The sequence below is a fragment of the Podarcis tiliguerta genome (genome assembly GCF_965153285.1).
Source record: "Podarcis tiliguerta genome assembly, chromosome: 10".
Taxonomy (NCBI): Eukaryota; Metazoa; Chordata; class Lepidosauria; order Squamata; family Lacertidae; genus Podarcis; species Podarcis tiliguerta.
In genome coordinates this window covers 30,374,307-30,390,827 of record NC_139543.1, presented here as the reverse complement: position 1 = coordinate 30,390,827, position 16,521 = coordinate 30,374,307, and the positions used below count along the sequence as shown (strand labels likewise).

At 45.1% G+C, this 16,521-nt stretch overlaps 1 long non-coding RNA gene across 1 annotated transcript in view; it reads right to left on the bottom strand.

Annotated features, from left to right (window-relative positions):
- LOC310658335 overlaps positions 1–16,521 on the bottom strand; it is a 54,387-nt gene that overhangs the window by 18,969 nt on the left and 18,897 nt on the right. Inside the window, exon 2 of the long non-coding RNA XR_014502245.1 lies at positions 3,603–3,680. This is a non-coding gene — a long non-coding RNA (uncharacterized lncRNA). The remainder of the gene's footprint in view (positions 1–3,602; positions 3,681–16,521) is intronic.

The following is a 16,521-nucleotide window of genomic DNA, read 5'->3' as shown; positions in this document are numbered from 1 at the left end:
GACTGAACTTCAGGCCTTCTTGGGACTATTGAACTTTTACCATTCCTTCCTTCCCCACAAAGCGGCGGTAGCAGAGCCCCTACACAGACTTCTGGACAAGTGGGCCCCTTGGGTGTGGGGCCAGCGCCAGGAGGCTGCATTCCAGGCAGTCAAGGACTTGCTTGTCTCAAACTCGGTCTTGGCACACTTCGACGAGAGGCTGCCGGTGGTGCTAGCATGCGACGCCTCACCCTATGGCATTGGCGCTGTCCTGGGACACCAACTCCCGGATGGAAGAGAGGTACCAGTAGCATACTTTTCCCAGACACTCAGCGCAACTGAACGGAACTACTCACAAATAGACAAGGAGGGGCTGGCAATTGTGAAGGGAGTAAAAAAATTCCATGATTTCTTGTACGGGCGGCCCTTCACCGTGGTGACTGACCACAAGCCATTGCTTGGCTTGTTTGCCCCCGAAAAGCAGACCCCCCAAGTGCTGTCTCCTCGCGTCCTCAGGTGGTCAATTTTCCTTGCCAGCTACCAGTATGCACTGACTCACCGACCTGGGAAGGCGATGGGCCATGCGGACGCTCTCAGCAGGCTACCACTACCGGAAACAGGCCCCGACCCAGCACCTGCACAAGAGGTTATGAGCCTGGAGCTGCTTCCCGACCGCCCCATTCAGGCACAAGAAGTTGCACACCATTCCAAGAAAGACAGGGTCATCTCCCGGGTCCTGGACTGGGTGTGGAGGGGATGGCCCAGCAACAGCCCTGGGCCAGAATTCGCTGGCTACACAACCCGCAAACATGAACTGTCGGCCCACAAGGGGTGCCTGTTATGGGGAAGCAGGGTCGTTGTTCCCCAGCCCCTCCGCAAAAGGGTCCTCACAGCCCTACACGAGACACACCCAGGGGTAGTAAGAATGAAGGCCCTGGCCAGGAGTTATGTGTGGTGGCCGGGGATCGACGGAGAGATAGAGGCCTGGGTCAAACACTGCCAGGCCTGCCAAGAATCCCGCCCAGATCCCCCAAGGGCCCCAGTCCAGTCCTGGGAGTCCGCCCGAGCACCATGGTCACGCCTGCATGTGGACTTCGCTGGCCCCTTTCAGGGGAAAACATTCTTCATAGTGGTGGACTCCTACACCAAATGGCTGGAAGTCGCACTGGTACCGTCCACTTCTACATCCGCAGCCATCCGGGTACTACGCAGGCTGTTTGCAACCCACGGGCTCCCTGACACTCTCGTCTCAGACAACGGGACTGCATTCACATCAGGAGAATTCCAAACCTTCACAGCGCAGAACGCCATCCGCCACATCCGTTCGGCGCCATTCCACCCTGCCACCAATGGCCAAGCAGAACGCATGGTGCGGACCACCAAGGACACCCTTCGCCGCATGACGCAAGGGGATTGGGAGTACCGCCTTGCCACATTCCTCCTAGCACAGCACAGCACCCCCAGCTCAACGACTGGCCGGAGCCCCGCTGAACTACTAATGGGTCGGCGCCTTGCAATCAGATTGGACCGCCTTCACCCCGATAGAGCTCAGGATGAGGTAGTGGTGGGGGAAGGCAGGAACCCCCGGACCTTCGAGGCCCAGGACCCAGTGTACGCAAAGAATTTTGGGGCAGGCCCAGCATGGGTACCCGCCACAGTCACCAGGGTCACTGGCCCCGTGTCATACGAGGTGCTAACGGATGGGGGGCAATGCTGGCGCCGCCACTGCGACCAGATACGGCGACGATTCCCGGGAGAAAACCAGGAGGAGGAAAGGTCAGAGGAGTCCCAAGGGAACAGAGCGGCAGTGAGGCCCATAGAGCAGGAGGGGCCAGCAGGAGAGGCAGAATCAGTAAATACAGAGAGGACCCGCGAGGCCGAAAGGACACTGGAACCAGAACCACGACTGAGCGAGCCGGTTGCGCCAGACCAAACAGGCCCATCACAGCCAGCATCCTTGGAACACGAGCCAGAACCTGAACCCCGGACCAGGGAACACCACAGGCCGCAACGCACACGTAGGCCGCCGGCGTACCTCGAGGACTATGAATGCGACCTCCCGGGCAGGACTGGAACTTAGAGGGGAGGGGTGTTATGTACTGAGTTGAATAGGATCGAAACTGCAGCAGTCTGATTGGTCCTAGAACAATAGGATCCAAATCGCAGCAGTCTGATTGGTCCTAGAACAATAGGATTCAGAATGCATCAGTCTGATTGGTCCTAGAACAATGCAGCAGTCTGATTGGTTGGCAGGAACCACCCAATCATGCTCCAGATATAAGTGAATCCACAACCTGATTGGCTTACAGTAGAATTCCAGAATTAGCCAATCATGTGCAGCCCATTGTGTAAATAATGTATATAAAGCAGATACTTTGAGGGGACTTTCATTCATTCCTCCTCACCACTATGAGCTGAATAAAGAGCATGAAATCACTTTGCGACTCTGAGTATATTTCAGTGAGACAACCACCTTTGGCAGCAGATGCTGGGGGTCAGCAATAACAGCTAGGTCTCCTGAGTGCTCCCTTCTGTTAGAGGATGAAGTGCTCTTATGTGCTTATGTACCACGTAACCTGTCCAGGACTCCCACAACTAGCCGGCTACCCTCAGGTGCATGGAGAACACAAACACATTGCCAGTGTTGACATAAGCTTCAACTGCCGGTCCAACAGGTTTGTGTGTCTGGGATGCAGGTGGGGGCACCATCTAGACCTTCAGCTCAGGCAGAAAAATTGCCTTGGGCCAGCCCCATCCACACTGACAATTTGAGTTTTAAAAAAACAAGCCTGTGCTTAAGGGTACAGATATATTACCATCTAGCTTGGCCCTCAGTCTCCCAGAATATTCTGTAGCAGACCTTAAAGGCACACAAGGCACCAACAGAGAAGTGTCAAAAGAAGACTCCAGGGTGAAGTCACTGGATTGGGATTAATTAGCAAATTTGGCCCTGTGGAATTTGGCCTCTACGAATGACTAGCTGGCTGCAGAACCTAATTGCTCCTCTCTATACTATTTATCTGGCTACATCTATTTATCACCAGTAGTGGGGAATGGGTTGCTCCTAAGCAGACTGGACAATGCATCCATTTGATTGGTCTCTGAATTCACTTTTGTGCTTGGCGTAGTCCTGCGTACTGGTGCCTTTTTGCATTGCTTGACCTTTCGGCCTCACTTTGTGAATCGGATGAAGTGGGCTCCCTTGCCTACAAAAGCAAAGCTTAAATGCAGACCAAAATATGTTTGTCTTTAAAATGCCACAAGATCCTTTGTTGATGCAGAGTGCGCTACATTTGGCTCTGCAGCACATCATCACAGTGCGCAAGATGTAATGGTAACCCTGAAGCTGCTTGTGAAATTTTTAAATCTCTGGTATATTTACCAAAGTGAAAGCGTTTATTAAACTCAGAGCAGCAATTACACCACAAGTCTTTGGCACTTATACACACACACACAGAGAGAGAGAGAGAGAGAGCACACACACACACACACAGAGAGAGAGAGAGAGAGAGAGAGAGAGAGAGAGAGAGTCTAGGAAGGGCTACTTGAGGAATATTATTTTAAGATCTGATCCTTTCTGCATGGCTGCTATTGCCTTGGGATGCCCCAGGTGCATGGCTTACGTGAGTTGGTTCAGTAATTTCAAATCATCTTTTGGCATCTAAGGCTGCTCACAGGAGGAATCACTGTTCACTGGAACTCTGCCAAAAAGAAAGTTAATAGTTCTTTTTATTGAATAAATAGTAGGGCGTAAAAGGGAGGTATGGACTGTTGCTGTGTGACCTCCATTAATTCCAACATAGGATACAGTGGTACCTCGGGTTACATACGCTTCAGGTTACATACGCTTCAGGTTACCGACTCCGCTAACCCAGAAATAGTACCTTGGGTTAAGAACTTTGCTTCAGGATGGGAACAGAAATTGTGCTCCGGCGGCACAGCAGCAGCAGGAGGCCCCATTAGCTAAAGTGGTGCTTCAGGTTAAGAACAGTTTCAGGTTAAGAATGGACCTCCGGAATGAATTAAGTACTTAATCCGAGGTACCACTGTATTTAGTGAGGCTATATAACTCCCGTCTCAATGAATAGGGTCAAACAGCACCAGTGATTTGCAGGTTGCACCAAAGGTTTGATCTAATGTACCATGGTTAATAATACAATAACAGGGCATGTCATTTTCGGGAGTGAAACTTATTTTTTGAATATTTATTCAGTGAGGGGTCTTAAAAATGTTTTTGGGTGTGGGGAATATCAAAATCTGCTATTATTCTTGTTATCAGACAACATTTGGCTTGATAAGTCTATGTTTAATGAATAAACACATAAACTGCTTTCAGAAAATCCAAGAATTTTAATTTTATCTTCTGAAAATGTCAGATAATGCTTAATAATAATAATAATAATACATAACTACAAGTACTTAGCAATCATTTGTAATGATTTCTATGCATTTTTACACAAATTTTACTTACCAAGGAAAACTAAATTACCGTATTTTTCACTCTATAACACGCACCCGACCATAACACGCACATAGTTTTTAGAGGAGGAAAATCCGTAGGCATGCCACCCATAGGCATTCCCTCCATAACACGCACAGACATTTCCCCTTACTTTCTAGGAGGAAAAAAGTGAGTGTTATGGTGCAAAAAATACGGTATATTAATTTAACCGAAATATCTTTTGAATTCCCAAGTCATGTTACAAATTTTTAGCACTCATCCTTTTTGGAATTTGAAAGTTGAAAAATTCAGCATGTCCTAATATAAACATTACTCCCCACTCTACACACAGTCAAGGTAGGAAGACAGGATTAGAAATGTAACCATTACAGTTAAAGACTACAGTCACGTCCTCAATTAAGCACAGTTGAAGGGAACACACAGTTGTACAGATGCACAGTTATAATGGCCTGGTTTGATAAGCTTATTTTGGGTCCTTATTTTTTCATGACTGAAGAGATTTGTATCTCTAAATATTGCTATTACTCACATGAAACCCGATTGGCTCACAAAGCTCTTGAACAGAGCTCAGCTTGAGTGCAAGCTCTATTACTGCAAAATTCAACACCATCCTAGTGCCCAGGAATGTAAGGGAAGGAGAGGCAGTTTTCACCAGTTCCCCTTTCCCCTGCATCCCCTGAAAATCAGTTCCAGAAGACTGGAGGAACCTCCAGAAAAGTAAGGAGCATGGCACTAGGGGGCTGCCGAGGAGATAAAGGTAAAGGTAAAGGGACCCCTGACCATTAGGTCCAGTCGTGGCCGACTCTGGGGTTGTGGTGCTCATCTCACTTTATTGGCCGAGGGAGCCAGTGTACAGCTTCTGGGTCATGTGGCCAGCATGACTAAGCCGCTGCTGGTGAACCAGAGCAGCATATGGAAACACCGTTTACCTTCCCGCCAGAGCGGTACCTATTTATCTACTTGCACTTTGATGTGCTTTTGAACTGCTAGGTTGGCAGGAGCAGGGACAAGCAACAGGAGCTCACCCCGTCGCAGGGATTCGAACTGCCGACCTTCTGATAGGCAAGTCCTAGACTCTGTGGTTTAACCCACAGCGCCACCCGTGCCGAGGAGATAGAGAATAATAATTAAAAAACCCTTCATTTCTCTAACATTAGCATATGCTTCTGATGAATCAAATGCCATTCTGCAGACAGAATTTCACCCAGACTTTGCAATGATTTTTTATTGCAGCAGAAAGCATAAAATTAGAAACTAGGTTTGCTAATGAGTTCAATTAAGCTGTCTTCAAGCTATTCAGTGGAAATAAACCAGAGGATACCTGCCTATCATGCATCTCAGTTTGAAAAAGAGAGGTGTTACGATCAAATCTCTTACTAGGATATGTTGGGCATTCGAAGACTGCATGTGAATTTAAATTTTTGCCTGATCGACTATGTGAGCAAATTCCCTCATTAAAGTATCTGAAAGTGGAGATGATTTTCCACTACACTGAGAGTAGTTAATCTCCAGACACATTTAAATGAAGAGTCAATTTTAAACACATGTTCGGTGCTGATATATTTTTCTCTGTAGGCATCTTTTACATTGCTTTATAGCATACAGTCGTGACAGCTAGTTCCCAAAAGGCAAATCAGTTACCAGATTTCCTTTCTCATGTAGAATATTTGCAAGTCCTTTGCTTTCCAATACATAGGAATTCTACCAACCTGCTTCTCTAATATGCCCTGTTTTAGAAACTTATTCCAGAGCCTTCCCAGAAGCTGGAATTTGTGCTAAAATCTAAATAAACAAATAAATCTCTGTGTGAGTGCAAGGTTTTGCATCTGGGCTTATACTTTGAATATTTTTTATTAATTCATATATACACATGTGTTTATATCTATAAGATTTTGCAGACTTTGGCTGTGAACTGGGGCTCTACAAAAATTAAAAAAAACAAAATTCAAGTTGCACCCCACTGCTTCAAATTGGCCCCCACTGGCTAGCCCTGAGTCTCATAGTTGCTGGGCCTGAGTTGCCCTGCCCTTGCATGAAGTCTTGGGACTTTGGGAGAGGGGAGACTGCGGCATTGGGGAGCAGGCCGGCTGGTGAGACCACCTAGATTTAGAGGCCCAAGTTGCCCTGCCCTCACAGCAAATGCAACTGGAAATGGGCACTGCTTCCCCTCACCTTGAGAATTAAATACGTCAGTCCTCCTGTTGTGTACTCTCGCCCTTCTTTGGTTGCATGCATGGCTTACAAAGCCTGCCCATCATGTCTGAGCAAAGGCAAACAGCAGCACAAAAGTGATAATGCCCGTACACCCTGAGAAGCAACATCTCTTGCAAATCCCACTCAATTCTCTTGAAAGCAATTGACTGACTACCTAACAAGAGGCAGAGTCCCACATAAGTCAGCTGCAGCCATTAAGTGGGAGTGTCAGAACTGAGGTTCACATCAGAAATATATTTGTGCTGGCGGAGGAGCCCCGCTTAGATTGACGGAGCCATTTCCAAAGTCTGGCACTTACAGAATTTGCAAGACTTGTTATCTTTCGGGGACTTATAAACAAAGCACTTGTTGCCTAGCAACCGACGGCAGCCCAACAGTCAGTTTAAATATATTTTAACATCTTTGTGTGGGCCTGACGTGTGGGTCACAGCAGTAATACTTGCCATCTCTGATATTTGGGAGAAGGATAATAGTTTAGTGGTGAAGCATCTGCTGTGCGTTAGAAGATTCCAGGTTTCACCTGCAGTTTTTCCAGGTGGGGGTGGGCAGGTCCCATACCTGAAACTGTAGAGAGCAGCAGCCAGTCAGCATCAGAGAGCTTGCTACATTCCTACAATGGGCAAAAATTGGTTTATTTATTGGAAGCTTCAGAACGACACTACCACTGTATCACCTCCAAGGATGGCCAAATCTGTTAATTCTGGCTCCTGTTTCTCATTTTTCTCTTTCTCTTTTCATATCAATTTGTGTGTTTTTTCCTTCAAGCAAAGTCATCAACATTTTAGTGCAAACTTTTTCCTAATACAAACGTATTTCCCCTAATATTTCTACTTTCCTCAATATAATGCACTCTTTTATGTAATTTTTAACATTATAAGCATTTTTCGTACACTTTGCCTTCATATATGCATTTTTTTGTAGCCATTACTTGCTAAGAATATTACATACAGTGTGGGGGGACGGAACTACATCATTGCAATATTTACCGGAGGTGGGGGAGTGTGTGTCAGTAAGCTAGCCAGCTACACTGATTCATAAATATATGGGGAAATGCTCATTACAATATTATGAGCTCAGCATATATGCTGATTTTTTTACAAAGGTAGCCGAAGATAGCAGCCATACATTCACTTTAAAGCGATGCTAGCAAGGAGAGGGTTATCAAAGGATCCTGAATTATAAAACAAAGAAGGGGAACCAGTTATTCTTAGTTTACCCTCCAGCTTTCAAAAGTAGAAGATGAAAGCACCTTGCATTAAAAGGAATCTGCTGAATGTGTACAATCCCGCTACATTCATGGGTTTTATAAATCTGTTTTAAGTCATCCCTGTAGGCTTAAGGAACAAGAAGATGCCAATCTGTATACGCTGGTGGCTTTTATTATTTCACACAAATTTAAAATAGTTTTGCAAGGCAGTTCCTAACATAACTTACAGTATATACAGTGGCGTAGCATGGGGGGTGCAGGGGGGGGGCCCGGCCGCATCGGGCGCAACATCTAGGGGGACGCGCGCTCGCACTCGCAGCTCTCTGCCCCTACCTGGCTCACTCACTCTCTCTCACTGCAGTGCTGGCTGTGCGAATCCGATCCGAGCCGCTGGGTCGCTGCCCACTGTGGAGGGGAGGGTGCCAGGCGTGCGGTGCGGTGCGGAGAGAAAGCGAGGGACTATCTGGGGGAGGGACAGTGCAGCGGGGGGGAGGGCGCAAATTACTTGCCTTGCCCCGGGTTAGGGGGCGCAAATTACTTGCCTTGCCCCGGGTGCTGACAACCCACGCTACGCCACTGAGTATATAACATGGGTACAGATTATATACTAGGAATCCCAGCTCCTGCTCCCTCCAAGTTCTGCACATTAGGGCTGAGCTGAAAGGAGGTACTTCCCCCTGGGCTAAACTATCCTTTCCAGGCTCCACCCCATTCACGAAGGGCAAAGAGCCCCTTAACAGTTTGAGGCAGGTCCTGGCTGACTGGCTGCAGCTAAGGCTCTGTGTCTGGTCCTGGAATATCTGTGTCCTGTGCTGCTTGTGTTCCTGATCTCGCTGGTTCTATCCCTCTGTACTAGAGTCCTGGCTACTGCTCAGGTAATAATACAATGTCCCCACTCTGAATTGGCTCCATGTATCCGGAGCAAATGTTGTCACATGCCCAAGTCTGATTGGTAACATAGATTCATGACATCATCTAGTTCATTCTGGGATCCCTGGTTAGCTGGGATTGTCCATGTAATGATTCCCAGGAAGAAGAAGACCCGATAATTCTACAGTGGTGGTTGGGAGCTGTGCCAAGCCAACAGCAAACCAGAGAAAAGATGCAAGTGAATAATTCATTGGGACTGCATAATTTATAGGGGTTACACACACACACATTCGAAGCACTACAATCTTCATTCAAACCAAAGAAAACACATAAGGAATCAAAGACTGAGGAGTTAGGTATCTTAAACACATTGCAATCTCAGTTTGATTTAGCAGGCCATGCTGACTCCTCTGGAAAGTGCAGAAATAGCAAGCCCCATCAAACACAGGAAATCAGGATAGGAACAGGAGTATATGACTGTTATGTACTGAGTTGAATAGGATCCAAACTGCAGCAGTCTGATTGGTCCTAGAACAATAGGATTCAGAATGCAGCAGTCTGATTGGTCCTAGAACAATGCAGCAGTATGATTGGTTGGCAGGAACCACCCAATCATGCTCCAGATATAAGTGAATCCACAACCTGATTGGCTTACAGTAGAATTCCAGAATTAGCCAATCATGTGCAGCCCATTGTGTAAGTAATGTATATAAAGCAGATACCTTGAGGGGACTTTGATTCATTCCGCCTCACCACTATGAGCTGAAAAAAGAGCATGAAATCACTTTGCGACTCTGAGTATATTTCAATGACTATCTAGCAGTTCATGGTAAGAAGTATTGAAAAAAGTGCTCCTTTTCCATTGCAGGCAATAGTTTGAAAAGCGACTGAGCAAAAACCAACTCCCTCTGCACAGCACAACCAAATAAAGCCTTCATCCAATAGGAAATCTACAGGCATATTTCCTATTTCCACTATGAATGTTTGCCTGGTGTAAGGGCCTTCCTAAGAGCTGATCCAAGCAAGGGCTGCGAACCTAAGTATTCAAGTTAAGTTTCACTTTCACAGCATTCCTGGAAGGCAGGGCATTTATTTCACAGCGCCAGCTAACCCTGTGAATTCCAAGGCATCTTTAGAAGCAGTTCCCATCACTGATGTCTGCAGACACCTGCTGGGCAGATATTTAGCAGTGCACTATATAGCAGCACACTATTAACCTCTAGATGTTTTTGGTTTAGTAGAACAGGCATGGAGAGCTTCCACCAAACAGAACATCCAAGCTCAACAAAGCTGTTCTTTTAGGCTGGGTTTTTCTTTTGCAACTTGATATAGCACTTTCGCAGATAATCGTTTATCACATATTGGGCACACTTCAGTTTATTCCAAGGTAAATAAAATGGACTACAGTTGCATTACAGATCTTCCTTTAATGGACAGCAGCATGTATCCTATTGACACAATTTGCTGGCATTCGTTCCTAAGCTGATTTCTTTGAACGTAAGCCCAATTCATTTCTGTTGAGCGTTTTTCCAAGACCACAGCCAAAGTAAAAATACAAAATGTAACCTACGGCAGTGATGGGCAGTTCTCATCAACCCAGACAATGCTGGCTGAGCCTGATGGGAGTCGGAGTCCATCAACCCGGAGGGACACAGTTTGCCAACCCCTGACCTATAGTATAAAAGGGTGCCATGGATTTCACCAACAGACTGAGTATAAATAATATGGGTGCAATTGAATGTTCTGCTATTAGAATCATTATACAGTGGTACATCGGGTTACATACGCTTCAGGTTACATACGCTTCAGGTTACACACACCGCTAACCTAGAAATAGTGCTTCAGGTTAAGAACTTTGCTTCAGGATAAGAACAGAAATCGGGCTCTGGCAACGCGGCGGCAGCAGGAGGCCCCATTAGCTAAAGTGGTGCTTCAGGTTAAGAATGTCAGTGTTTGTAAAAAGCAAAAAAGGGTTCTGACCTCCCTTTGTCTCCTCAGCCTGGTCCTCGGACCCTTGTCGGCACAAAAGAGTCCACAAGAATATCCTTGCAGTTTTATTCTTAAAAGTCTTTGTGCAAAAGCGACTGACTAACTATACATACATCACCACTACCAGCTTTCACTAACTAACCAACCAGCCCCAGCACCAGCACCAAACTAACATTTCTCACCCTATAAATACAACCTGGTGCAGGCTGCTGACTCATGCTGACCCAGCTTTATTCGCATTAAAGAAACAGCGGCCATTTTAGCCGTGACAAAGAACAGTTTCAGGTTAAGTGAATCTTTAGATTAATTCATCTTAATTCCTAATTATTATTTCAGGAGTTCCATACGGACCTCTGGAACGAATTAAGTACTTAACCTGAGGTACCACTGTACCAGCACAAGCATTTTAGCTTTCCAGAGAGAATGATCCTTCCTCTCCCCACTGCAGGCTGTTCGGGGAGGGGGGAATCTCCTAATCCCACAGACATGTGGGGGGACATGGTGAGCTCACAGGGGAAGGAAGTAGGGGAAAGTCCAGTCGTACTAGCAGAACACATTGCAGTAGTAGGAGCTATTTAGCTGAATCTGGCCCTATAAATTTGGATGAGTACTTTGGGTCTTGCTTTAGATTTGCTTTTAATGCTTTTTCTTATCTCTATTTTTTTAATACATAAGTTGCTTTGAGACAACTGGTGTAAAAAGCAACAAACGAGAGATATGAGCCACGCAACTGTGCAAAAAAGTGCGCTTAATTATCAAAGTGTTTCTACAGATAAATCACCACCTTTTAACTTCGCTTATAAACATCACCAATATCCTCCCAGTTCCTTCTAGGAATCTAAAGAAGCTGCCATATAAATATGTCTCCTAGCAGGAGCATTCAAGAAAATGCTGAGCCCAACGGAAGCCGCAATTAATGATTTACGCACACCCTAGCCAGGCATCTCTCAGGCTCAGCAAGGGAAGAAAGATTCATTGATCGCTGCTCCCTGGAGCACAAACCAGCTGTCAGAAGCCAATTTATCTCTCTCTTTCCCTGCCTCTTTTTTTTCTGAAATGCATGATACCAGGTGGAAAGGGGGAAGAAGCTGCTGGACATGGAGATGACTGGGTGCTCTGCAGAAGTGGGCCTGAAGCAGGGGTAGGGAAGCTGTGACCCTACATGTGTTGCTAGACTACATCTCCCATCAGCCCCGACAATGAATTGGTTGGATAGGGCAAAGGCTGATGGGAGTTGGAGTCCAGCAACATCTGGAGGACCACAACTGGCCTTTGTCCTTTCGAAAGACTCTGACGACTAACTGTACTTCAAGTTATAGCCCTAAACATGCTAAGAAGAGTTGCACTTTCTTCTGCTCCTTCTTCACTGAGGAAAAAGGGAATTCCAAACAATTATGTCATGGAAATATGCTTTCACCATTTGACATCTGGTTTCCTAGAAGAGGCTATGCATTAACTCCAAATTCTTATGTTTTCTGTAGGTATGCCAGTCATAGGAGCCAAGTGCTAGAGGCTGAGGTCCTTTCACCACACCAATAAAATATTTGAGGGGGCTGTCCCCCACAAAGTTGATGGGCATTGTGGTTCAGATGGTGGTGTGATCGATTATGCAGGGCGGGGCTTACCTCCCCCCCCCAATATTTTTTCAAGTTGGCTCCCCTGCCAGTTCTATAATGGGAAAGTATGGCCACAGAAACTCTCACAATGTCACTGGAAAGCATTATAAAATACTATAATGATTTAATAATCCATGGACTCAATGCATTTAGATCCAGGCTGCAATCGTTTACCGTGGGAATAAGCCTAACTGAAGTCAATGACATTTACTTCTAAGCAGACATGCTTAGAGAATGTGTTCTTCCTGTCTAGTGAATCTTTAGATTAATTCATCTTAATTCCTAATTATTATTTCAGGAGTTCCATACCTCTTAGCCCTCAGCATGGGGAAATGTTACATTGCTTTTGTTTCTTGGAAAGTGTTTTTTTGTTTTTTTTAGAGGAGGAGTTTCCTCAGACAAAATTGTTGAAAATAAAGAAACTGGGCCGAACTTTTCCAAGATGGTATATTCTGTTTGACTTGCAGAAATGTTTTTCCTTTGAAGTTACTATAGACATTAGAAAGACGAAATGCATTTTAGAGAATTCTCTGTTAAGGCTAAACAAAGCCGTAAGGCAAAGAATGAAAACGACACTTACCAACAATAAGAAAATGCCAAATATTCTAACCCTTCACTGACAAAATGGGAATGGCTATTGAGACAGACCACAACTTTTCTCACAATAACTACTTGAACCATTCTTAACAGATCAGCAACACTTTCATGCTTTTGATTAGGTGGTATATAACAGCATTTGAAATATTGATATAGCTCAGTACAGAATGCCTTGTTAGGAAGGGGCGATTCTGTGTAAATAAGCTTTGCCTGGTTCTTCCTGCTCAGTACAAGGAAGAGGAGTGCAAGCGAGGCTGCCCCTTCCATTGAAGACTTGTAGTGCGTAGTGCACCCCAAGCCCCATGCTTGTAAAGGATCACAAGAGGAAGCAGCAGTAATCTTTATCTCATCTTTATCTTATGTAAGCACATAAGATGTAGAAGCTTATTTTTTTAGATTGGTGGTTCCCAATTAGGGGTCCGGGGACGCCTGGGGGTCTGCAGAATGCATCCAGGGGGTCCACGGTCCCATCCCTCTCCCTCCCAACTATTTTTTGTGTGTGTCATTTTTGCATGGTAATATCACAAGTTTTATGGTCTGTTTTAGCACTGTGCCTCAGAAAGCAGCCCTGATATGCCTGTCACAACCATGCAGGGATATTGGGGCTTGCTGAGCTGGAGGGCAGGGGTCTTCCCTCACCCCCGCTGAGCAGCAGGCCAGGGCCAGCTGCATTGGCCCCAGCCTATGAGGCGCTGGGTTGAAAGTGCATCAGCTCATGGGCTGGATCCAATGCAGCTTATTTCAACATTGTGGTATACCGCCAAACCGTAATGTTTGGCTGGTGATACACCGTGATGTTGAAAACCTGACAACGCCCAGCCCTAATCCCCACACCTGATCTGCACGAACCCCACCCATCCAATCTCCATGACTGTTCCTTCCCTCGTCCCCATGCATGATCTTCAATTTCAGACATTGTGATATATCAGAATATTGTGATGTTTAGCTACTGATACATCACAATGTTGAAAACCAGATATCACTCAGTGCTATTCTGTGGTTTGGTGTTTTTTTATATATAGTATACCTAACGTCCTTTGCAAATTAGGGGCTACCCCACATTTTGTTCAAAAAATGTCTTTGCAGAGGTAACTACCATAGAGTTATCAAAATTATCAAAAGTTGGAATTCTGTGGCTTGACTTTTGAAAGATAGGGGGTCCTCAGTAATTAGCTAATTGGGAATTGGTTTAGATCATTGGTTGCAAAAGAGTTATGAAGTTTGCAAATAAAATGCAGAAATGTTGCAGAGAAGCCTCCTCCAATTTTACAGCTCCATGTACAGGTTCCAAAATTAAGTGGGAGCTATTTTCATGTGTGGGATTGTACAGTTTTCATGGGCTGACTCACTGGAACTCCAGTCAGAATATTATCCTCCCCAGATTGCTTCTTGTCATCCTAGCCTCAGAGATGGGCAAGGGTGGTCACCAGCTAAACAGATCACATGCAGTCCTACTTCAAAAATTCAAGAGGGGAGGCAGTTTCCTCTTGCCTTTATCCTCCCCCATACCTTCCCTCCCAAATACAAGTCAAATTTGCAACAGTTTGAAAATTCAGCTCCCGCCCTATCATGCATCATCAAACGAATCCTCCATGTCAAACATTTCCTCAATACATTTTTGATGCCTGAACTTTCTCCTCAGCCCATGTATATTTGTCTAATTCTTTTTGCCAGCAAATTTGTCTAATTCCTTGTGCCAGCATATATATATATATATATATATATATATATATATATATATATATATATATATTTGGGGGGGGGGTGTTGGCTTGACCAGTGAACAAGGTTAGAGAGAAGCTGCTCCAAATTCATGTCTTCTTCCTCTTCATAAACAGGGTCATTGAGCAAAGCTGTAAAGTACACCTTCAATTATATCCTCCTCTTATCTTACGAAGAGGGCACAACACACAAGAGGCAAATGGCCAGGGTCTTTCCTCTCCTTAATATTCTGTTTATTATTATTTATTTCTATATCAGTCCAAATATCTCTGCCCTTCCTTTCCATCATAATCCTCAAGGTAGCATTTTTTATAATGTAAACAGAGAGTATTGAAATTCAGCAGAACTCAGTCACAATGCTCACATTTTTAAAAAAATGAATAAAAATTGATAACAGAAGAACGTACAAAATAGCCCAGAGTTCTGTGAATTGATGATGCAAATCTATCCATGAAAACTTGCTTTGGAGTACCGTAAGTTCCATTGGATACAGTGGAACTTCATTCTGAGTGCATAAAATTCCATATCATTTTGGGTTGACTTTGAAATATTGCCTTAAAAATAGATGCTTGTAGTTTCACATGACCATGCATGATATCGTGTTGTTGTTAGTCTATGTGTTTTTGTGGGTGCAAAGAGAAAGGAATCGGGGGAGAGAGAAGGACTGAAAGCTGTTGAATGCAATGCAATTTATTCTAGCAGGGTGTTTTCAAAATCACAGCTGGAGATGGTAAGGTGATATCTTTTACTGGACTAACTTCTGTTCAGCTTTCATAGACTTTGCCTTGAATTTAGTCTGCTAAATTGAATCTGAGTTTACATACAAACAACCAAGGCTAGATTAGAGTATGACAGCATATAATCAATTCAGGTAATAGGATCTTTCATTACGAGCTTCCAATAGATCAAACAGCTGTGACTTGATAGGAGGTTTAGCAAACAGTTGTTCGATACCACTGTTGGCCCCTGAAAATAAAGAGCATAGAATTGGTAAGGTGATATTTTTTTATTGCACCAGCAGCTGTTAGTATGACAGCTTGCAAGCTCATTTCAGTTCTGAGTTACGCAGAACTCTGGACTGCTTCATACTTTGTTCTTACTTTAGTGTGTACCCATATTGAATGTGATGCAAAATGCCATATATTTACAGGCATATATTTACAGGCATATATGTACAGCAGGATATCTTTGGAAGAAGAAAAGGCCAAGGCGTAAACCCTACGCAAATCTGGTGTGGGTTCCTTAAGACAATCATGGTGCCTTGTTTGCCTCCTTCTGGCAACTCCTGCAGCCAAGCTGGATTGCTCTGCTTTCCTTTGGACCGCATTAGCGAGGCCAAGGGTGGGGTCTTGTCGCCTGGGCATCCCAGGACCTCCATACACACTGCCCAGGCTTGTGCTCTGGGGAGATCACTTCAGCACTGCCAAGTGCAGTGGCTTGACTTCACCCCTGGAGACACACTCCATTGTCTCTCAAGACAGATGGATGTCAACAATATAAACAAGCACAGGGACATGCTGCCAGGGCCGGATTTAGATGAAGAAAGGCCCTACTCCACTTGTGAGGCCCCTCCCCATCCCCCACCCTCACAACTAGAAGAAAGTGGAAGAGTGTTATAAACGAATTTGAGTGAAGCCCAAGCTTGCTTCAAATTGGGCCCCACTGGCTAGCCCTGAGTCTCATAGTTGCGGGGCCTGAGTTGCCCTGCCCTTGCATGAAGTCTTGGGTTTACAATTTTGGGAGAGGGGAGACTGCGGCACTGGGGAGAGGGCAGACTGGTGAGGCCCCCTAGATTTAGAGGAAAGCACCCTTTGCAGAATAAGCAAAGGTAGACAATAGCATTCCAGCTTCTCATTAATATTGCT